The sequence below is a fragment of the Prionailurus viverrinus genome, unplaced genomic scaffold, assembly GCF_022837055.1.
Source record: "Prionailurus viverrinus isolate Anna unplaced genomic scaffold, UM_Priviv_1.0 scaffold_90, whole genome shotgun sequence".
In the NCBI taxonomy this organism is placed as follows: domain Eukaryota; kingdom Metazoa; phylum Chordata; class Mammalia; order Carnivora; family Felidae; genus Prionailurus; species Prionailurus viverrinus.
In genome coordinates, this window is record NW_025927652.1 from 146664 (window position 1) to 167427 (window position 20764).

General features: G+C 73.0%; 16 non-coding genes across 16 annotated transcripts; all 16 read right to left on the reverse strand.

The window, feature by feature from the left end:
- Positions 1-853: 853 nt before the first annotated feature.
- LOC125159982 (5S ribosomal RNA) lies at positions 854-972 on the reverse strand. The gene has a single exon (XR_007150043.1). It is a non-coding gene; the product is annotated as a 5S ribosomal RNA (ribosomal RNA).
- Positions 973-2121: 1149 nt separating this feature from the next.
- Positions 2122-2240, reverse strand: LOC125160016 (5S ribosomal RNA). The gene has a single exon (XR_007150075.1). It is a non-coding gene; the product is annotated as a 5S ribosomal RNA (ribosomal RNA).
- Positions 2241-3392: 1152 nt separating this feature from the next.
- Positions 3393-3511, reverse strand: LOC125159983 (5S ribosomal RNA). Its single transcript, XR_007150044.1, has one exon. It is a non-coding gene; the product is annotated as a 5S ribosomal RNA (ribosomal RNA).
- Positions 3512-4661: 1150 nt separating this feature from the next.
- Positions 4662-4780, reverse strand: LOC125160017 (5S ribosomal RNA). Its single transcript, XR_007150076.1, has one exon. It is a non-coding gene; the product is annotated as a 5S ribosomal RNA (ribosomal RNA).
- A 1151-nt stretch (positions 4781-5931) lies between these two features.
- LOC125159986 (5S ribosomal RNA) lies at positions 5932-6050 on the reverse strand. Its single transcript, XR_007150046.1, has one exon. It is a non-coding gene; the product is annotated as a 5S ribosomal RNA (ribosomal RNA).
- Positions 6051-7200: 1150 nt separating this feature from the next.
- On the reverse strand, positions 7201-7319 carry LOC125159952 (5S ribosomal RNA). The gene has a single exon (XR_007150014.1). It is a non-coding gene; the product is annotated as a 5S ribosomal RNA (ribosomal RNA).
- Positions 7320-8471: 1152 nt separating this feature from the next.
- Positions 8472-8590, reverse strand: LOC125159953 (5S ribosomal RNA). The gene has a single exon (XR_007150015.1). It is a non-coding gene; the product is annotated as a 5S ribosomal RNA (ribosomal RNA).
- A 1176-nt stretch (positions 8591-9766) lies between these two features.
- Positions 9767-9885, reverse strand: LOC125159954 (5S ribosomal RNA). Its single transcript, XR_007150016.1, has one exon. It is a non-coding gene; the product is annotated as a 5S ribosomal RNA (ribosomal RNA).
- A 1185-nt stretch (positions 9886-11070) lies between these two features.
- On the reverse strand, positions 11071-11189 carry LOC125159955 (5S ribosomal RNA). The gene has a single exon (XR_007150017.1). It is a non-coding gene; the product is annotated as a 5S ribosomal RNA (ribosomal RNA).
- A 1170-nt stretch (positions 11190-12359) lies between these two features.
- On the reverse strand, positions 12360-12478 carry LOC125159956 (5S ribosomal RNA). The gene has a single exon (XR_007150018.1). It is a non-coding gene; the product is annotated as a 5S ribosomal RNA (ribosomal RNA).
- A 1184-nt stretch (positions 12479-13662) lies between these two features.
- On the reverse strand, positions 13663-13781 carry LOC125159957 (5S ribosomal RNA). Its single transcript, XR_007150019.1, has one exon. It is a non-coding gene; the product is annotated as a 5S ribosomal RNA (ribosomal RNA).
- Positions 13782-14945: 1164 nt separating this feature from the next.
- On the reverse strand, positions 14946-15064 carry LOC125159958 (5S ribosomal RNA). Its single transcript, XR_007150020.1, has one exon. It is a non-coding gene; the product is annotated as a 5S ribosomal RNA (ribosomal RNA).
- Positions 15065-16216: 1152 nt separating this feature from the next.
- LOC125159960 (5S ribosomal RNA) lies at positions 16217-16335 on the reverse strand. Its single transcript, XR_007150021.1, has one exon. It is a non-coding gene; the product is annotated as a 5S ribosomal RNA (ribosomal RNA).
- Positions 16336-17477: 1142 nt separating this feature from the next.
- LOC125159961 (5S ribosomal RNA) lies at positions 17478-17596 on the reverse strand. The gene has a single exon (XR_007150022.1). It is a non-coding gene; the product is annotated as a 5S ribosomal RNA (ribosomal RNA).
- A 1159-nt stretch (positions 17597-18755) lies between these two features.
- Positions 18756-18874, reverse strand: LOC125159963 (5S ribosomal RNA). The gene has a single exon (XR_007150024.1). It is a non-coding gene; the product is annotated as a 5S ribosomal RNA (ribosomal RNA).
- Positions 18875-20023: 1149 nt separating this feature from the next.
- Positions 20024-20142, reverse strand: LOC125159987 (5S ribosomal RNA). Its single transcript, XR_007150047.1, has one exon. It is a non-coding gene; the product is annotated as a 5S ribosomal RNA (ribosomal RNA).
- Between the last annotated feature and the right edge of the window lie 622 nt (positions 20143-20764).

Below are 20764 nucleotides of genomic sequence, written 5' to 3' on the forward strand. Positions count from 1 at the left end.
CCGCACCGCACCACGTCGGGCCGCTCACTGGGAAGAGGGTGGAAGCGAGCGTGGGGCATCCGGCCGGCCTTTCCTTCTGGGCCCCCCCCCCCCACACCCCGCCGGGTTCTCAGCGACTCCTCCCCAGTCCCAGGGCGAGCGCAGCCAGCCCCCCCAACCCCCCCGCCTTTCATTCCCGTCCGCCCCACCTGGTGCAAAGCCACCCCGGAGGCCCCAGCGCCCCCAGAGAACATCACCAGCCCGAGCCCGCTGCCCTAGCTGGGCCTCGCCAAACGCCGGGGGCCCTGGGGATGAGGGCTCGAGGGAGGGAAGAGGTCCGGGACCCAGGGAGCCCAGGCCCGTGGCGGAGTCCGAGTGTGGGGTCTCGCTGCCCCGCCCTCCCCGCCCGCTCCTGGGTTCTTGTATCCACCCAGCCAGCCCCCACCCTCCAGTCCCCAGGCGCCAGCCCCCGGTCCCGCCCTCACCGCACCCCCCCACCCCTCCGTGCGTGCGGGTGCAGTGTCAGGAAAGGTGCAAAGCTGGGGCGTGGCTTCCAGCCGGTGCAGTGGGATTTAGCCTGGTGCGGGCAGTGGGGAGCGGGGAGCGGCGAGCGGTCCCCTTGTGAAGTGCCGTGGGGTGTGCGGTGTGCGGGCTCGGGGGGCGGGGCGGGGCTCGGGGGGCGGGGCCAGGCTAGGCTAGGCCAGGCCAGGCCGCTTTGCCGGCCCGGGAGGAGCTGAGGGAGCAGTGGGCGGGGTGTGTTTGGCCCCAGGAGACGCGCTCCCCGGGGAGAGAGGGACACACGGAGGGAGGGGGGAGGGGCGGCGGGCGCCAAAGGAGAGGTCAAGGAGGCCAGAGGCAAAAGGCAAAAGGCAAAAGCCTACAACACCCGGTATTCCCAGGCGGTCTCCCATCCAAGTACTAACCAGGCCCGACCCTGCTTAGCTTCCGAGATCAGACGAGATCGGGCGCGTTCAGGGTGGTATGGCCGTAGACGCCGGCGGCTGCCGCTGGGCGCCTCAAGAGCCTGCTCCACGCGTCCCAAGCCCAGCGGGTGCCGCGCTTCACCCATGCACGCGCCTGCCTGCCTACCTGCCTGCCTGCCTGCCTGGCTGCCGCCGCCCTCCGCCGCGGGCCCCGGGCGGGTGGCGGAGGCGGCGCAAGAGGACCCTGGCAAGGCGCTGTGGCGCAAGCCCCGGCCTTCACCGATCCCGGGACTCTTGCACGCTGCTCCCGGCTTGGCCCCACGCCCGCCTCCGCTTCCATCCCGCACCGCACCGCACCGCATCGCACCGCACCGCACCACGTCGGGCCGCTCACTGGGAAGAGGGTGGAAGCGAGCGTGGGGCATCCGGCCGGCCTTTCCTTCTGGGCCCCCCCCCCCCACACCCCGCCGGGTTCTCAGCGCCTCCTCCCCAGTCCCAGGGCGAGCGCAGCCAGCCCCCCCAACCCCCCCGCCTTTCATTCCCGTCCGCCCCACCTGGTGCAAAGCCACCCCGGAGGCCCCAGCGCCCCCAGAGAACATCACCAGCCCGAGCCCGCTGCCCTAGCTGGGCCTCGCCAAACGCCGGGGGCCCTGGGGATGAGGGCTCGAGGGAGGGAAGAGGTCCGGGACCCAGGGAGCCCAGGCCCGTGGCGGAGTCCGAGTGTGGGGTCTCGCTGCCCCGCCCTCCCCGCCCGCTCCTGGGTTCTTGTATCCACCCAGCCAGCCCCCACCCTCCAGTCCCCAGGCGCCAGCCCCCGGTCCCGCCCTCACCGCACCCCCCCACCCCTCCGTGCGTGCGGGTGCAGTGTCAGGAAAGGTGCAAAGCTGGGGCGTGGCTTCCAGCCGGTGCAGTGGGATTTAGCCTGGTGCGGGCAGTGGGGAGCGGGGAGCGGCGAGCGGTCCCCTTGTGAAGTGCCGTGGGGTGTGCGGTGTGCGGGCTCGGGGGGCGGGGCGGGGCTCGGGGGGCGGGGCCAGGCTAGGCTAGGCCAGGCCAGGCCGCTTTGCCGGCCCGGGAGGAGCTGAGGGAGCAGTGGGCGGGGTGTGTTTGGCCCCAGGAGACGCGCTCCCCGGGGAGAGAGGGACACACGGAGGGAGGGGGGAGGGGCGGCGGGCGCCAAAGGAGAGGTCAAGTAGGCCAGAGGCAAAAGGCAAAAGGCAAAAGCCTACAGCACCCGGTATTCACAGGCGGTCTCCCATCCAAGTACTAACCAGACCCGACCCTGCTTAGCTTCCGAGATCAGACGAGATCGGGCGCGTTCAGGGTGGTATGGCCGTAGACGCCGGCCGCTGCCGCTGGGCGCCTCAAGAGCCTGCTCCACGCGTCCCAAGCCCAGCGGGTGCCGCGCTTCACCCATGCACGCGCCTGCCTGCCTACCTGCCTGCCTGCCTGCCTGGCTGCCGCCGCCCTCCGCCGCGGGCCCCGGGCGGGTGGCGGAGGCGGCGCAAGAGGACCCTGGCAAGGCGCTGTGGCGCAAGCCCCGGCCTTCACCGATCCCGGGACTCTTGCACGCTGCTCCCGGCTTGGCCCCACGCCCGCCTCCGCTTCCATCCCGCACCGCACCGCACCGCATCGCACCGCACCGCACCACGTCGGGCCGCTCACTGGGAAGAGGGTGGAAGCGAGCGTGGGGCATCCGGCCGGCCTTTCCTTCTGGGCCCCCCCCCCCCCCCACACCCCGCCGGGTTCTCAGCGCCTCCTCCCCAGTCCCAGGGCGAGCGCAGCCAGCCCCCCCAACCCCCCCGCCTTTCATTCCCGTCCGCCCCACCTGGTGCAAAGCCACCCCGGAGGCCCCAGCGCCCCCAGAGAACATCACCAGCCCGAGCCCGCTGCCCTAGCTGGGCCTCGCCAAACGCCGGGGGCCCTGGGGATGAGGGCTCGAGGGAGGGAAGAGGTCCGGGACCCAGGGAGCCCAGGCCCGTGGCGGAGTCCGAGTGTGGGGTCTCGCTGCCCCGCCCTCCCCGCCCGCTCCTGGGTTCTTGTATCCACCCAGCCAGCCCCCACCCTCCAGTCCCCAGGCGCCAGCCCCCGGTCCCGCCCTCACCGCACCCCCCCACCCCTCCGTGCGTGCGGGTGCAGTGTCAGGAAAGGTGCAAAGCTGGGGCGTGGCTTCCAGCCGGTGCAGTGGGATTTAGCCTGGTGCGGGCAGTGGGGAGCGGGGAGCGGCGAGCGGTCCCCTTGTGAAGTGCCGTGGGGTGTGCGGTGTGCGGGCTCGGGGGGCGGGGCGGGGCTCGGGGGGCGGGGCCAGGCTAGGCTAGGCCAGGCCAGGCCGCTTTGCCGGCCCGGGAGGAGCTGAGGGAGCAGTGGGCGGGGTGTGTTTGGCCCCAGGAGACGCGCTCCCCGGGGAGAGAGGGACACACGGAGGGAGGGGGGAGGGGCGGCGGGCGCCAAAGGAGAGGTCAAGTAGGCCAGAGGCAAAAGGCAAAAGGCAAAAGCCTACAACACCCGGTATTCCCAGGCGGTCTCCCATCCAAGTACTAACCAGGCCCGACCCTGCTTAGCTTCCGAGATCAGACGAGATCGGGCGCGTTCAGGGTGGTATGGCCGTAGACGCCGGCGGCTGCCGCTGGGCGCCTCAAGAGCCTGCTCCACGCGTCCCAAGCCCAGCGGGTGCCGCGCTTCACACATGCACGCGCCTGCCTGCCTACCTGCCTGCCTGCCTGCCTGGCTGCCGCCGCCCTCCGCCGCGGGCCCCGGGCGGGTGGCGGAGGCGGCGCAAGAGGACCCTGGCAAGGCGCTGTGGCGCAAGCCCCGGCCTTCACCGATCCCGGGACTCTTGCACGCTGCTCCCGGCTTGGCCCCACGCCCGCCTCCGCTTCCATCCCGCACCGCACCGCACCGCATCGCACCGCACCGCACCACGTCGGGCCGCTCACTGGGAAGAGGGTGGAAGCGAGCGTGGGGCATCCGGCCGGCCTTTCCTTCTGGGCCCCCCCCCCCCCACACCCCGCCGGGTTCTCAGCGCCTCCTCCCCAGTCCCAGGGCGAGCGCAGCCAGCCCCCCCAACCCCCCCGCCTTTCATTCCCGTCCGCCCCACCTGGTGCAAAGCCACCCCGGAGGCCCCAGCGCCCCCAGAGAACATCACCAGCCCGAGCCCGCTGCCCTAGCTGGGCCTCGCCAAACGCCGGGGGCCCTGGGGATGAGGGCTCGAGGGAGGGAAGAGGTCCGGGACCCAGGGAGCCCAGGCCCGTGGCGGAGTCCGAGTGTGGGGTCTCGCTGCCCCGCCCTCCCCGCCCGCTCCTGGGTTCTTGTATCCACCCAGCCAGCCCCCACCCTCCAGTCCCCAGGCGCCAGCCCCCGGTCCCGCCCTCACCGCACCCCCCCACCCCTCCGTGCGTGCGGGTGCAGTGTCAGGAAAGGTGCAAAGCTGGGGCGTGGCTTCCAGCCGGTGCAGTGGGATTTAGCCTGGTGCGGGCAGTGGGGAGCGGGGAGCGGCGAGCGGTCCCCTTGTGAAGTGCCGTGGGGTGTGCGGTGTGCGGGCTCGGGGGGCGGGGCGGGGCTCGGGGGGCGGGGCCAGGCTAGGCTAGGCCAGGCCAGGCCGCTTTGCCGGCCCGGGAGGAGCTGAGGGAGCAGTGGGCGGGGTGTGTTTGGCCCCAGGAGACGCGCTCCCCGGGGAGAGAGGGACACACGGAGGGAGGGGGGAGGGGCGGCGGGCGCCAAAGGAGAGGTCAAGTAGGCCAGAGGCAAAAGGCAAAAGGCAAAAGCCTACAGCACCCGGTATTCACAGGCGGTCTCCCATCCAAGTACTAACCAGACCCGACCCTGCTTAGCTTCCGAGATCAGACGAGATCGGGCGCGTTCAGGGTGGTATGGCCGTAGACGCCGGCGGCTGCCGCTGGGCGCCTCAAGAGCCTGCTCCACGCGTCCCAAGCCCAGCGGGTGCCGCGCTTCACCCATGCACGCGCCTGCCTGCCTACCTGCCTGCCTGCCTGCCTGGCTGCCGCCGCCCTCCGCCGCGGGCCCCGGGCGGGTGGCGGAGGCGGCGCAAGAGGACCCTGGCAAGGCGCTGTGGCGCAAGCCCCGGCCTTCACCGATCCCGGGACTCTTGCACGCTGCTCCCGGCTTGGCCCCACGCCCGCCTCCGCTTCCATCCCGCACCGCACCGCACCGCATCGCACCGCACCGCACCACGTCGGGCCGCTCACTGGGAAGAGGGTGGAAGCGAGCGTGGGGCATCCGGCCGGCCTTTCCTTCTGGGCCCCCCCCCCCCCCACACCCCGCCGGGTTCTCAGCGCCTCCTCCCCAGTCCCAGGGCGAGCGCAGCCAGCCCCCCCAACCCCCCCGCCTTTCATTCCCGTCCGCCCCACCTGGTGCAAAGCCACCCCGGAGGCCCCAGCGCCCCCAGAGAACATCACCAGCCCGAGCCCGCTGCCCTAGCTGGGCCTCGCCAAACGCCGGGGGCCCTGGGGATGAGGGCTCGAGGGAGGGAAGAGGTCCGGGACCCAGGGAGCCCAGGCCCGTGGCGGAGTCCGAGTGTGGGGTCTCGCTGCCCCGCCCTCCCCGCCCGCTCCTGGGTTCTTGTATCCACCCAGCCAGCCCCCACCCTCCAGTCCCCAGGCGCCAGCCCCCGGTCCCGCCCTCACCGCACCCCCCCACCCCTCCGTGCGTGCGGGTGCAGTGTCAGGAAAGGTGCAAAGCTGGGGCGTGGCTTCCAGCCGGTGCAGTGGGATTTAGCCTGGTGCGGGCAGTGGGGAGCGGGGAGCGGCGAGCGGTCCCCTTGTGAAGTGCCGTGGGGTGTGCGGTGTGCGGGCTCGGGGGGCGGGGCGGGGCTCGGGGGGCGGGGCCAGGCTAGGCTAGGCCAGGCCAGGCCGCTTTGCCGGCCCGGGAGGAGCTGAGGGAGCAGTGGGCGGGGTGTGTTTGGCCCCAGGAGACGCGCTCCCCGGGGAGAGAGGGACACACGGAGGGAGGGGGGAGGGGCGGCGGGCGCCAAAGGAGAGGTCAAGGAGGCCAGAGGCAAAAGGCAAAAGGCAAAAGCCTACAACACCCGGTATTCCCAGGCGGTCTCCCATCCAAGTACTAACCAGGCCCGACCCTGCTTAGCTTCCGAGATCAGACGAGATCGGGCGCGTTCAGGGTGGTATGGCCGTAGACGCCGGCGGCTGCCGCTGGGCGCCTCAAGAGCCTGCTCCACGCGTCCCAAGCCCAGCGGGTGCCGCGCTTCACCCATGCACGCGCCTGCCTGCCTACCTGCCTGCCTGCCTGCCTGGCTGCCGCCGCCCTCCGCCGCGGGCCCCGGGCGGGTGGCGGAGGCGGCGCAAGAGGACCCTGGCAAGGCGCTGTGGCGCAAGCCCCGGCCTTCACCGATCCCGGGACTCTTGCACGCTGCTCCCGGCTTGGCCCCACGCCCGCCTCCGCTTCCATCCCGCACCGCACCGCACCGCATCGCACCGCACCGCACCACGTCGGGCCGCTCACTGGGAAGAGGGTGGAAGCGAGCGTGGGGCATCCGGCCGGCCTTTCCTTCTGGGCCCCCCCCCCCCCACACCCCGCCGGGTTCTCAGCGCCTCCTCCCCAGTCCCAGGGCGAGCGCAGCCAGCCCCCCCAACCCCCCCGCCTTTCATTCCCGTCCGCCCCACCTGGTGCAAAGCCACCCCGGAGGCCCCAGCGCCCCCAGAGAACATCACCAGCCCGAGCCCGCTGCCCTAGCTGGGCCTCGCCAAACGCCGGGGGCCCTGGGGATGAGGGCTCGAGGGAGGGAAGAGGTCCGGGACCCAGGGAGCCCAGGCCCGTGGCGGAGTCCGAGTGTGGGGTCTCGCTGCCCCGCCCTCCCCGCCCGCTCCTGGGTTCTTGTATCCACCCAGCCAGCCCCCACCCTCCAGTCCCCAGGCGCCAGCCCCCGGTCCCGCCCTCACCGCACCCCCCCACCCCTCCGTGCGTGCGGGTGCAGTGTCAGGAAAGGTGCAAAGCTGGGGCGTGGCTTCCAGCCGGTGCAGTGGGATTTAGCCTGGTGCGGGCAGTGGGGAGCGGGGAGCGGCGAGCGGTCCCCTTGTGAAGTGCCGTGGGGTGTGCGGTGTGCGGGCTCGGGGGGCGGGGCGGGGCTCGGGGGGCGGGGCCAGGCTAGGCTAGGCCAGGCCAGGCCGCTTTGCCGGCCCGGGAGGAGCTGAGGGAGCAGTGGGCGGGGTGTGTTTGGCCCCAGGAGACGCGCTCCCCGGGGAGAGAGGGACACACGGAGGGAGGGGGGAGGGGCGGCGGGCGCCAAAGGAGAGGTCAAGGAGGCCAGAGGCAAAAGGCAAAAGGCAAAAGCCTACAGCACCCGGTATTCCCAGGCGGTCTCCCATCCAAGTACTAACCAGGCCCGACCCTGCTTAGCTTCCGAGATCAGACGAGATCGGGCGCGTTCAGGGTGGTATGGCCGTAGACGCCGGCGGCTGCCGCTGGGCGCCTCAAGAGCCTGCTCCACGCGTCCCAAGCCCAGCGGGTGCCGCGCTTCACCCATGCACGCGCCTGCCTGCCTACCTGCCTGCCTGCCTGCCTGCCTGGCTGCCGCCGCCCTCCGCCGCGGGCCCCGGGCGGGTGGCGGAGGCGGCGCAAGAGGACCCTGGCAAGGCGCTGTGGCGCAAGCCCCGGCCTTCACCGATCCCGGGACTCTTGCACGCTGCTCCCGGCTTGGCCCCACGCCCGCCTCCGCTTCCATCCCGCACCGCACCGCACCGCATCGCACCGCACCGCACCACGTCGGGCCGCTCACTGGGAAGAGGGTGGAAGCGAGCGTGGGGCATCCGGCCGGCCTTTCCTTCTGGGCCCCCCCCCCCACACCCCGCCGGGTTCTCAGCGCCTCCTCCCCAGTCCCAGGGCGAGCGCAGCCAGCCCCCCCAACCCCCCCGCCTTTCATTCCCGTCCGCCCCACCTGGTGCAAAGCCACCCCGGAGGCCCCAGCGCCCCCAGAGAACATCACCAGCCCGAGCCCGCTGCCCTAGCTGGGCCTCGCCAAACGCCGGGGGCCCTGGGGATGAGGGCTCGAGGGAGGGAAGAGGTCCGGGACCCAGGGAGCCCAGGCCCGTGGCGGAGTCCGAGTGTGGGGTCTCGCTGCCCCGCCCTCCCCGCCCGCTCCTGGGTTCTTGTATCCACCCAGCCAGCCCCCACCCTCCAGTCCCCAGGCGCCAGCCCCCGGTCCCGCCCTCACCGCACCCCCCCACCCCTCCGTGCGTGCGGGTGCAGTGTCAGGAAAGGTGCAAAGCTGGGGCGTGGCTTCCAGCCGGTGCAGTGGGATTTAGCCTGGTGCGGGCAGTGGGGAGCGGGGAGCGGCAAGCGGTCCCCTTGTGAAGTGCCGTGGGGTGTGCGGTGTGCGGGCTCGGGGGGCGGGGCGGGGCTCGGGGGGCGGGGCCAGGCTAGGCTAGGCCAGGCCAGGCCGCTTTGCCGGCCCGGGAGGAGCTGAGGGAGCAGTGGGCGGGGTGTGTTTGGCCCCAGGAGACGCGCTCCCCGGGGAGAGAGGGACACACGGAGGGAGGGGGGAGGGGCGGCGGGCGCCAAAGGAGAGGTCAAGGAGGCCAGAGGCAAAAGGCAAAAGGCAAAAGCCTACAGCACCCGGTATTCCCAGGCGGTCTCCCATCCAAGTACTAACCAGGCCCGACCCTGCTTAGCTTCCGAGATCAGACGAGATCGGGCGCGTTCAGGGTGGTATGGCCGTAGACGCCGGCGGCTGCCGCTGGGCGCCTCAAGAGCCTGCTCCACGCGTCCCAAGCCCAGCGGGTGCCGCGCTTCACCCATGCACGCGCCTGCCTGCCTACCTGCCTGCCTGCCTGCCTGGCTGCCGCCGCCCTCCGCCGCGGGCCCCGGGCGGGTGGCGGAGGCGGCGCAAGAGGACCCTGGCAAGGCGCTGTGGCGCAAGCCCCGGCCTTCACCGATCCCGGGACTCTTGCACGCTGCTCCCGGCTTGGCCCCACGCCCGCCTCCGCTTCCATCCCGCACCGCACCGCACCGCATCGCACCGCACCGCACCACGTCGGGCCGCTCACTGGGAAGAGGGTGGAAGCGAGCGTGGGGCATCCGGCCGGCCTTTCCTTCTGGGCCCCCCCCCCCCCACACCCCGCCGGGTTCTCAGCGCCTCCTCCCCAGTCCCAGGGCGAGCGCAGCCAGCCCCCCCAACCCCCCCGCCTTTCATTCCCGTCCGCCCCACCTGGTGCAAAGCCACCCCGGAGGCCCCAGCGCCCCCAGAGAACATCACCAGCCCGAGCCCGCTGCCCTAGCTGGGCCTCGCCAAACGCCGGGGGCCCTGGGGATGAGGGCTCGAGGGAGGGAAGAGGTCCGGGACCCAGGGAGCCCAGGCCCGTGGCGGAGTCCGAGTGTGGGGTCTCGCTGCCCCGCCCTCCCCGCCCGCTCCTGGGTTCTTGTATCCACCCAGCCAGCCCCCACCCTCCAGTCCCCAGGCGCCAGCCCCCGGTCCCGCCCTCACCGCACCCCCCCACCCCTCCGTGCGTGCGGGTGCAGTGTCAGGAAAGGTGCAAAGCTGGGGCGTGGCTTCCAGCCGGTGCAGTGGGATTTAGCCTGGTGCGGGCAGTGGGGAGCGGGGAGCGGCGAGCGGACCCCTTGTGAAGTGCCGTGGGGTGTGCGGTGTGCGGGCTCGGGGGGCGGGGCGGGGCGGGGCGGGGCGGGGCGAAGCGGGGCGGGGCCAGGCTAGGCCAGGCCAGGCCAGGCCAGGCCAGGCCGCTTTGCCGGCCCGGGAGGAGCTGAGGGAGCAGTGGGCGGGGTGTGTTTGGCCCCAGGAGACGCGCTCCCCGGGGAGAGAGGGACACACGGAGGGAGGGGGGAGGGGCGGCGGGCGCCAAAGGAGAGGTCAAGGAGGCCAGAGGCAAAAGGCAAAAGGCAAAAGCCTACAGCACCCGGTATTCCCAGGCGGTCTCCCATCCAAGTACTAACCAGGCCCGACCCTGCTTAGCTTCCGAGATCAGACGAGATCGGGCGCGTTCAGGGTGGTATGGCCGTAGACGCCGGCGGCTGCCGCTGGGCGCCTCAAGAGCCTGCTCCACGCGTCCCAAGCCCAGCGGGTGCCGCGCTTCACCCATGCACGCGCCTGCCTGCCTACCTGCCTGCCTGCCTGCCTGCCTGCCGCCGCCCTCCGCCGCGGGCCCCGGGCGGGTGGCGGAGGCGGCGCAAGAGGACCCTGGCAAGGCGCTGTGGCGCAAGCCCCGGCCTTCACCGATCCCGGGACTCTTGCACGCTGCTCCCGGCTTGGCCCCACGCCCGCCTCCGCTTCCATCCCGCACCGCACCGCACCGCATCGCACCGCACCGCACCACGTCGGGCCGCTCACTGGGAAGAGGGTGGAAGCGAGCGTGGGGCATCCGGCCGGCCTTTCCTTCTGGGCCCCCCCCCCCCACACCCCGCCGGGTTCTCAGCGCCTCCTCCCCAGTCCCAGGGCGAGCGCAGCCAGCCCCCCCAACCCCCCCGCCTTTCATTCCCGTCCGCCCCACCTGGTGCAAAGCCACCCCGGAGGCCCCAGCGCCCCCAGAGAACATCACCAGCCCGAGCCCGCTGCCCTAGCTGGGCCTCGCCAAACGCCGGGGGCCCTGGGGATGAGGGCTCGAGGGAGGGAAGAGGTCCGGGACCCAGGGAGCCCAGGCCCGTGGCGGAGTCCGAGTGTGGGGTCTCGCTGCCCCGCCCTCCCCGCCCGCTCCTGGGTTCTTGTATCCACCCAGCCAGCCCCCACCCTCCAGTCCCCAGGCGCCAGCCCCCGGTCCCGCCCTCACCGCACCCCCCCACCCCTCCGTGCGTGCGGGTGCAGTGTCAGGAAAGGTGCAAAGCTGGGGCGTGGCTTCCAGCCGGTGCAGTGGGATTTAGCCTGGTGCGGGCAGTGGGGAGCGGGGAGCGGCGAGCGGACCCCTTGTGAAGTGCCGTGGGGTGTGCGGTGTGCGGGCTCGGGGGGCGGGGCGGGGCGGGGCGGGGCGGGGCGAAGCGGGGCGGGGCCAGGCTAGGCTAGGCCAGGCCAGGCCAGGCCAGGCCAGGCCAGGCCGCTTTGCCGGCCCGGGAGGAGCTGAGGGAGCAGTGGGCGGGGTGTGTTTGGCCCCAGGAGACGCGCTCCCCGGGGAGAGAGGGACACACGGAGGGAGGGGGGAGGGGCGGCGGGCGCCAAAGGAGAGGTCAAGGAGGCCAGAGGCAAAAGGCAAAAGGCAAAAGCCTACAGCACCCGGTATTCCCAGGCGGTCTCCCATCCAAGTACTAACCAGGCCCGACCCTGCTTAGCTTCCGAGATCAGACGAGATCGGGCGCGTTCAGGGTGGTATGGCCGTAGACGCCGGCGGCTGCCGCTGGGCGCCTCAAGAGCCTGCTCCACGCGTCCCAAGCCCAGCGGGTGCCGCGCTTCACCCATGCACGCGCCTGCCTGCCTGCCTGCCTGGCTGCCGCCGCCCTCCGCCGCGGGCCCCGGGCGGGTGGCGGAGGCGGCGCAAGAGGACCCTGGCAAGGCGCTGTGGCGCAAGCCCCGGCCTTCACCGATCCCGGGACTCTTGCACGCTGCTCCCGGCTTGGCCCCACGCCCGCCTCCGCTTCCATCCCGCACCGCACCGCACCGCATCGCACCGCACCGCACCACGTCGGGCCGCTCACTGGGAAGAGGGTGGAAGCGAGCGTGGGGCATCCGGCCGGCCTTTCCTTCTGGGCCCCCCCCCCCCCCACACCCCGCCGGGTTCTCAGCGCCTCCTCCCCAGTCCCAGGGCGAGCGCAGCCAGCCCCCCCAACCCCCCCGCCTTTCATTCCCGTCCGCCCCACCTGGTGCAAAGCCACCCCGGAGGCCCCAGCGCCCCCAGAGAACATCACCAGCCCGAGCCCGCTGCCCTAGCTGGGCCTCGCCAAACGCCGGGGGCCCTGGGGATGAGGGCTCGAGGGAGGGAAGAGGTCCGGGACCCAGGGAGCCCAGGCCCGTGGCGGAGTCCGAGTGTGGGGTCTCGCTGCCCCGCCCTCCCCGCCCGCTCCTGGGTTCTTGTATCCACCCAGCCAGCCCCCACCCTCCAGTCCCCAGGCGCCAGCCCCCGGTCCCGCCCTCACCGCACCCCCCCACCCCTCCGTGCGTGCGGGTGCAGTGTCAGGAAAGGTGCAAAGCTGGGGCGTGGCTTCCAGCCGGTGCAGTGGGATTTAGCCTGGTGCGGGCAGTGGGGAGCGGGGAGCGGCGAGCGGACCCCTTGTGAAGTGCCGTGGGGTGTGCGGTGTGCGGGCTCGGGGGGCGGGGCGGGGCGGGGCGGGGCGGGGCGAAGCGGGGCGGGGCCAGGCTAGGCTAGGCCAGGCCAGGCCAGGCCAGGCCAGGCCGCTTTGCCGGCCCGGGAGGAGCTGAGGGAGCAGTGGGCGGGGTGTGTTTGGCCCCAGGAGACGCGCTCCCCGGGGAGAGAGGGACACACGGAGGGAGGGGGGAGGGGCGGCGGGCGCCAAAGGAGAGGTCAAGGAGGCCAGAGGCAAAAGGCAAAAGGCAAAAGCCTACAGCACCCGGTATTCCCAGGCGGTCTCCCATCCAAGTACTAACCAGGCCCGACCCTGCTTAGCTTCCGAGATCAGACGAGATCGGGCGCGTTCAGGGTGGTATGGCCGTAGACGCCGGCGGCTGCCGCTGGGCGCCTCAAGAGCCTGCTCCACGCGTCCCAAGCCCAGCGGGTGCCGCGCTTCACCCATGCACGCGCCTGCCTGCCTACCTGCCTGCCTGCCTGCCTGCCTGGCTGCCGCCGCCCTCCGCCGCGGGCCCCGGGCGGGTGGCGGAGGCGGCGCAAGAGGACCCTGGCAAGGCGCTGTGGCGCAAGCCCCGGCCTTCACCGATCCCGGGACTCTTGCACGCTGCTCCCGGCTTGGCCCCACGCCCGCCTCCGCTTCCATCCCGCACCGCACCGCACCGCATCGCACCGCACCGCACCACGTCGGGCCGCTCACTGGGAAGAGGGTGGAAGCGAGCGTGGGGCATCCGGCCGGCCTTTCCTTCTGGGCCCCCCCCCCCCACACCCCGCCGGGTTCTCAGCGCCTCCTCCCCAGTCCCAGGGCGAGCGCAGCCAGCCCCCCCAACCCCCCCGCCTTTCATTCCCGTCCGCCCCACCTGGTGCAAAGCCACCCCGGAGGCCCCAGCGCCCCCAGAGAACATCACCAGCCCGAGCCCGCTGCCCTAGCTGGGCCTCGCCAAACGCCGGGGGCCCTGGGGATGAGGGCTCGAGGGAGGGAAGAGGTCCGGGACCCAGGGAGCCCAGGCCCGTGGCGGAGTCCGAGTGTGGGGTCTCGCTGCCCCGCCCTCCCCGCCCGCTCCTGGGTTCTTGTATCCACCCAGCCAGCCCCCACCCTCCAGTCCCCAGGCGCCAGCCCCCGGTCCCGCCCTCACCGCACCCCCCCACCCCTCCGTGCGTGCGGGTGCAGTGTCAGGAAAGGTGCAAAGCTGGGGCGTGGCTTCCAGCCGGTGCAGTGGGATTTAGCCTGGTGCGGGCAGTGGGGAGCGGGGAGCGGCGAGCGGACCCCTTGTGAAGTGCCGTGGGGTGTGCGGTGTGCGGGCTCGGGGGGCGGGGCGGGGCGGGGCGGGGCGGGGCGAAGCGGGGCGGGGCCAGGCTAGGCTAGGCCAGGCCAGGCCAGGCCAGGCCAGGCCGCTTTGCCGGCCCGGGAGGAGCTGAGGGAGCAGTGGGCGGGGTGTGTTTGGCCCCAGGAGACGCGCTCCCCGGGGAGAGAGGGACACACGGAGGGAGGGGGGAGGGGCGGCGGGCGCCAAAGGAGAGGTCAAGGAGGCCAGAGGCAAAAGGCAAAAGGCAAAAGCCTACAGCACCCGGTATTCCCAGGCGGTCTCCCATCCAAGTACTAACCAGGCCCGACCCTGCTTAGCTTCCGAGATCAGACGAGATCGGGCGCGTTCAGGGTGGTATGGCCGTAGACGCCGGCGGCTGCCGCTGGGCGCCTCAAGAGCCTGCTCCACGCGTCCCAAGCCCAGCGGGTGCCGCGCTTCACCCATGCACGCGCCTGCCTGCCTGCCTGCCTGGCTGCCGCCGCCCTCCGCCGCGGGCCCCGGGCGGGTGGCGGAGGCGGCGCAAGAGGACCCTGGCAAGGCGCTGTGGCGCAAGCCCCGGCCTTCACCGATCCCGGGACTCTTGCACGCTGCTCCCGGCTTGGCCCCACGCCCGCCTCCGCTTCCATCCCGCACCGCACCGCACCGCATCGCACCGCACCGCACCACGTCGGGCCGCTCACTGGGAAGAGGGTGGAAGCGAGCGTGGGGCATCCGGCCGGCCTTTCCTTCTGGGCCCCCCCCCCCCCACACCCCGCCGGGTTCTCAGCGCCTCCTCCCCAGTCCCAGGGCGAGCGCAGCCAGCCCCCCCAACCCCCCCGCCTTTCATTCCCGTCCGCCCCACCTGGTGCAAAGCCACCCCGGAGGCCCCAGCGCCCCCAGAGAACATCACCAGCCCGAGCCCGCTGCCCTAGCTGGGCCTCGCCAAACGCCGGGGGCCCTGGGGATGAGGGCTCGAGGGAGGGAAGAGGTCCGGGACCCAGGGAGCCCAGGCCCGTGGCGGAGTCCGAGTGTGGGGTCTCGCTGCCCCGCCCTCCCCGCCCGCTCCTGGGTTCTTGTATCCACCCAGCCAGCCCCCACCCTCCAGTCCCCAGGCGCCAGCCCCCGGTCCCGCCCTCACCGCACCCCCCCACCCCTCCGTGCGTGCGGGTGCAGTGTCAGGAAAGGTGCAAAGCTGGGGCGTGGCTTCCAGCCGGTGCAGTGGGATTTAGCCTGGTGCGGGCAGTGGGGAGCGGGGAGCGGCGAGCGGACCCCTTGTGAAGTGCCGTGGGGTGTGCGGTGTGCGGGCTCGGGGGGCGGGGCGGGGCGGGGCGGGGCGAAGCGGGGCGGGGCCAGGCTAGGCTAGGCCAGGCCAGGCCAGGCCAGGCCAGGCCGCTTTGCCGGCCCGGGAGGAGCTGAGGGAGCAGTGGGCGGGGTGTGTTTGGCCCCAGGAGACGCGCTCCCCGGGGAGAGAGGGACACACGGAGGGAGGGGGGAGGGGCGGCGGGCGCCAAAGGAGAGGTCAAGGAGGCCAGAGGCAAAAGGCAAAAGGCAAAAGCCTACAGCACCCGGTATTCCCAGGCGGTCTCCCATCCAAGTACTAACCAGGCCCGACCCTGCTTAGCTTCCGAGATCAGACGAGATCGGGCGCGTTCAGGGTGGTATGGCCGTAGACGCCGGCGGCTGCCGCTGGGCGCCTCAAGAGCCTGCTCCACGCGTCCCAAGCCCAGCGGGTGCCGCGCTTCACCCATGCACGCGCCTGCCTGCCTACCTGCCTGCCTGCCTGCCTGCCTGGCTGCCGCCGCCCTCCGCCGCGGGCCCCGGGCGGGTGGCGGAGGCGGCGCAAGAGGACCCTGGCAAGGCGCTGTGGCGCAAGCCCCGGCCTTCACCGATCCCGGGACTCTTGCACGCTGCTCCCGGCTTGGCCCCACGCCCGCCTCCGCTTCCATCCCGCACCGCACCGCACCGCATCGCACCGCACCGCACCACGTCGGGCCGCTCACTGGGAAGAGGGTGGAAGCGAGCGTGGGGCATCCGGCCGGCCTTTCCTTCTGGGCCCCCCCCCCCACACCCCGCCGGGTTCTCAGCGCCTCCTCCCCAGTCCCAGGGCGAGCGCAGCCAGCCCCCCCAACCCCCCCGCCTTTCATTCCCGTCCGCCCCACCTGGTGCAAAGCCACCCCGGAGGCCCCAGCGCCCCCAGAGAACATCACCAGCCCGAGCCCGCTGCCCTAGCTGGGCCTCGCCAAACGCCGGGGGCCCTGGGGATGAGGGCTCGAGGGAGGGAAGAGGTCCGGGACCCAGGGAGCCCAGGCCCGTGGCGGAGTCCGAGTGTGGGGTCTCGCTGCCCCGCCCTCCCCGCCCGCTCCTGGGTTCTTGTATCCACCCAGCCAGCCCCCACCCTCCAGTCCCCAGGCGCCAGCCCCCGGTCCCGCCCTCACCGCACCCCCCCACCCCTCCGTGCGTGCGGGTGCAGTGTCAGGAAAGGTGCAAAGCTGGGGCGTGGCTTCCAGCCGGTGCAGTGGGATTTAGCCTGGTGCGGGCAGTGGGGAGCGGGGAGCGGCAAGCGGTCCCCTTGTGAAGTGCCGTGGGGTGTGCGGTGTGCGGGCTCGGGGGGCGGGGCGGGGCTCGGGGGGCGGGGCCAGGCTAGGCTAGGCCAGGCCAGGCCGCTTTGCCGGCCCGGGAGGAGCTGAGGGAGCAGTGGGCGGGGTGTGTTTGGCCCCAGGAGACGCGCTCCCCGGGGAGAGAGGGACACACGGAGGGAGGGGGGAGGGGCGGCGGGCGCCAAAGGAGAGGTCAAGGAGGCCAGAGGCAAAAGGCAAAAGGCAAAAGCCTACAGCACCCGGTATTCCCAGGCGGTCTCCCATCCAAGTACTAACCAGGCCCGACCCTGCTTAGCTTCCGAGATCAGACGAGATCGGGCGCGTTCAGGGTGGTATGGCCGTAGACGCCGGCGGCTGCCGCTGGGCGCCTCAAGAGCCTGCTCCACGCGTCCCAAGCCCAGCGGGTGCCGCGCTTCACCCATGCACGCGCCTGCCTGCCTACCTGCCTGCCTGCCTGCCTGGCTGCCGCCGCCCTCCGCCGCGGGCCCCGGGCGGGTGGCGGAGGCGGCGCAAGAGGACCCTGGCAAGGCGCTGTGGCGCAAGCCCCGGCCTTCACCGATCCCGGGACTCTTGCACGCTGCTCCCGGCTTGGCCCCACGCCCGCCTCCGCTTCCATCCCGCACCGCACCGCACCGCATCGCACCGCACCGCACCACGTCGGGCCGCTCACTGGGAAGAGGGTGGAAGCGAGCGTGGGGCATCCGGCCGGCCTTTCCTTCTGGGCCCCCCCCCCCCACACCCCGCCGGGTTCTCAGCGCCTCCTCCCCAGTCCCAGGGCGAGCGCAGCCAGCCCCCCCAACCCCCCCGCCTTTCATTCCCGTCCGCCCCACCTGGTGCAAAGCCACCCCGGAGGCCCCAGCGCCCCCAGAGAACATCACCAGCCCGAGCCCGCTGCCCTAGCTGGGCCTCGCCAAACGCCGGGGGCCCTGGGGATGAGGGCTCGAGGGAGGGAAGAGGTCCGGGACCCAGGGAGCCCAGGCCCGTGGCGGAGTCCGAGTGTGGGGTCTCGCTGCCCCGCCCTCCCCGCCCGCTCCTGGGTTCTTGTATCCACCCAGCCAGCCCCCACCCTCCAGTCCCCAGGCGCCAGCCCCCGGTCCCGCCCTCACCGCACCCCCCCACCCCTCCGTGCGTGCGGGTGCAGTGTCAGGAAAGGTGCAAAGCTGGGGCGTGGCTTCCAGCCGGTGCAGTGGGATTTAGCCTGGTGCGGGCAGTGGGGAGCGGCGAGCGGTCCCCTTGTGAAGTGCCGTGGGGTGTGCGGTGTGCGGGCTCGGGGGGCGGGGCGGGGCTCGGGGGGCGGGGCCAGGCTAGGCTAGGCCAGGCCAGGCCGCTTTGCCGGCCCGGGAGGAGCTGAGGGAGCAGTGGGCGGGGTGTGTTTGGCCCCAGGAGACGCGCTCCCCGGGGAGAGAGGGACACACGGAGGGAGGGGGGAGGGGCGGCGGGCGCCAAAGGAGAGGTCAAGGAGGCCAGAGGCAAAAGGCAAAAGGCAAAAGCCTACAGCACCCGGTATTCCCAGGCGGTCTCCCATCCAAGTACTAACCAGGCCCGACCCTGCTTAGCTTCCGAGATCAGACGAGATCGGGCGCGTTCAGGGTGGTATGGCCGTAGACGCCGGCGGCTGCCGCTGGGCGCCTCAAGAGCCTGCTCCACGCGTCCCAAGCCCAGCGGGTGCCGCGCTTCACCCATGCACGCGCCTGCCTGCCTACCTGCCTGCCTGCCTGCCTGGCTGCCGCCGCCCTCCGCCGCGGGCCCCGGGCGGGTGGCGGAGGCGGCGCAAGAGGACCCTGGCAAGGCGCTGTGGCGCAAGCCCCGGCCTTCACCGATCCCGGGACTCTTGCACGCTGCTCCCGGCTTGGCCCCACGCCCGCCTCCGCTTCCATCCCGCACCGCACCGCACCGCATCGCACCGCACCGCACCACGTCGGGCCGCTCACTGGGAAGAGGGTGGAAGCGAGCGTGGGGCATCCGGCCGGCCTTTCCTTCTGGGCCCCCCCCCCCCACACCCCGCCGGGTTCTCAGCGCCTCCTCCCCAGTCCCAGGGCGAGCGCAGCCAGCCCCCCCAACCCCCCCGCCTTTCATTCCCGTCCGCCCCACCTGGTGCAAAGCCACCCCGGAGGCCCCAGCGCCCCCAGAGAACATCACCAGCCCGAGCCCGCTGCCCTAGCTGGGCCTCGCCAAACGCCGGGGGCCCTGGGGATGAGGGCTCGAGGGAGGGAAGAGGTCCGGGACCCAGGGAGCCCAGGCCCGTGGCGGAGTCCGAGTGTGGGGTCTCGCTGCCCCGCCCTCCCCGCCCGCTCCTGGGTTCTTGTATCCACCCAGCCAGCCCCCACCCTCCAGTCCCCAGGCGCCAGCCCCCGGTCCCGCCCTCACCGCACCCCCCCACCCCTCCGTGCGTGCGGGTGCAGTGTCAGGAAAGGTGCAAAGCTGGGGCGTGGCTTCCAGCCGGTGCAGTGGGATTTAGCCTGGTGCGGGCAGTGGGGAGCGGGGAGCGGCGAGCGGTCCCCTTGTGAAGTGCCGTGGGGTGTGCGGTGTGCGGGCTCGGGGGGCGGGGCGGGGCTCGGGGGGCGGGGCCAGGCTAGGCTAGGCCAGGCCAGGCCAGGCCAGGCCGCTTTGCCGGCCCGGGAGGAGCTGAGGGAGCAGTGGGCGGGGTGTGTTTGGCCCCAGGAGACGCGCTCCCCGGGGAGAGAGGGACACACGGAGGGAGGGGGGAGGGGCGGCGGGCGCCAAAGGAGAGGTCAAGGAGGCCAGAGGCAAAAGGCAAAAGGCAAAAGCCTACAGCACCCGGTATTCCCAGGCGGTCTCCCATCCAAGTACTAACCAGGCCCGACCCTGCTTAGCTTCCGAGATCAGACGAGATCGGGCGCGTTCAGGGTGGTATGGCCGTAGACGCCGGCGGCTGCCGCTGGGCGCCTCAAGAGCCTGCTCCACGCGTCCCAAGCCCAGCGGGTGCCGCGCTTCACCCATGCACGCGCCTGCCTGCCTACCTGCCTGCCTGCCTGCCTGGCTGCCGCCGCCCTCCGCCGCGGGCCCCGGGCGGGTGGCGGAGGCGGCGCAAGAGGACCCTGGCAAGGCGCTGTGGCGCAAGCCCCGGCCTTCACCGATCCCGGGACTCTTGCACGCTGCTCCCGGCTTGGCCCCACGCCCGCCTCCGCTTCCATCCCGCACCGCACCGCACCGCATCGCACCGCACCGCACCACGTCGGGCCGCTCACTGGGAAGAGGGTGGAAGCGAGCGTGGGGCATCCGGCCGGCCTTTCCTTCTGGGCCCCCCCCCCCCACACCCCGCCGGGTTCTCAGCGACTCCTCCCCAGTCCCAGGGCGAGCGCAGCCAGCCCCCCCAACCCCCCCGCCTTTCATTCCCGTCCGCCCCACCTGGTGCAAAGCCACCCCGGAGGCCCCAGCGCCCCCAGAGAACATCACCAGCCCGAGCCCGCTGCCCTAGCTGGGCCTCGCCAAACGCCGGGGGCCCTGGGGATGAGGGCTCGAGGGAGGGAAGAGGTCCGGGACCCAGGGAGCCCAGGCCCGTGGCGGAGTCCGAGTGTGGGGTCTCGCTGCCCCGCCCTCCCCGCCCGCTCCTGGGTTCTTGTATCCACCCAGCCAGCCCCCACCCTCCAGTCCCCAGGCGCCAGCCCCCGGTCCCGCCCTCACCGCACCCCCCCACCCCTCCGTGCGTGCGGGTGCAGTGTCAGGAAAGGTGCAAAGCTGGGGCGTGGCTTCCAGCCGGTGCAGTGGGATTTAGCCTGGTGCGGGCAGTGGGGAGCGGGGAGCGGCGAGCGGTCCCCTTGTGAAGTGCCGTGGGGTGTGCGGTGTGCGGGCTCGGGGGGCGGGGCGGGGCTCGGGGGGCGGGGCCAGGCTAGGCTAGGCCAGGCCAGGCCGCTTTGCCGGCCCGGGAGGAGCTGAGGGAGCAGTGGGCGGGGTGTGTTTGGCCCCAGGAGACGCGCTCCCCGGGGAGAGAGGGACACACGGAGGGAGGGGGGAGGGGCGGCGGGCGCCAAAGGAGAGGTCAAGGAGGCCAGAGGCAAAAGGCAAAAGGCAAAAGCCTACAACACCCGGTATTCCCAGGCGGTCTCCCATCCAAGTACTAACCAGGCCCGACCCTGCTTAGCTTCCGAGATCAGACGAGATCGGGCGCGTTCAGGGTGGTATGGCCGTAGACGCCGGCGGCTGCCGCTGGGCGCCTCAAGAGCCTGCTCCACGCGTCCCAAGCCCAGCGGGTGCCGCGCTTCACCCATGCACGCGCCTGCCTGCCTACCTGCCTGCCTGCCTGCCTGGCTGCCGCCGCCCTCCGCCGCGGGCCCCGGGCGGGTGGCGGAGGCGGCGCAAGAGGACCCTGGCAAGGCGCTGTGGCGCAAGCCCCGGCCTTCACCGATCCCGGGACTCTTGCACGCTGCTCCCGGCTTGGCCCCACGCCCGCCTCCGCTTCCATCCCGCACCGCACCGCACCGCATCGCACCGCACCGCACCACGTCGGGCCGCTCACTGGGAAGAGGGTGGAAGCGAGCGTGGGGCATCCGGCCGGCCTTTCCTTCTGGGCCCCCCCCCCCCACACCCCGCCGGGTTCTCAGCGCCTCCTCCCCAGTCCCAGGGCGAGCGCAGCCAGCCCCCCCAACCCCCCCGCCTTTCATTCCCGTCCGCCCCACCTGGTGCAAAGCCACCCCGGAGGCCCCAGCGCCCCCAGAGAACATCACCAGCCCGAGCCCGCTGCCCTAGCTGGGCCTCGCCAAACGCCGGGGGCCCTGGGGATGAGGGCTCGAGGGAGGGAAGAGGTCCGGGACCCA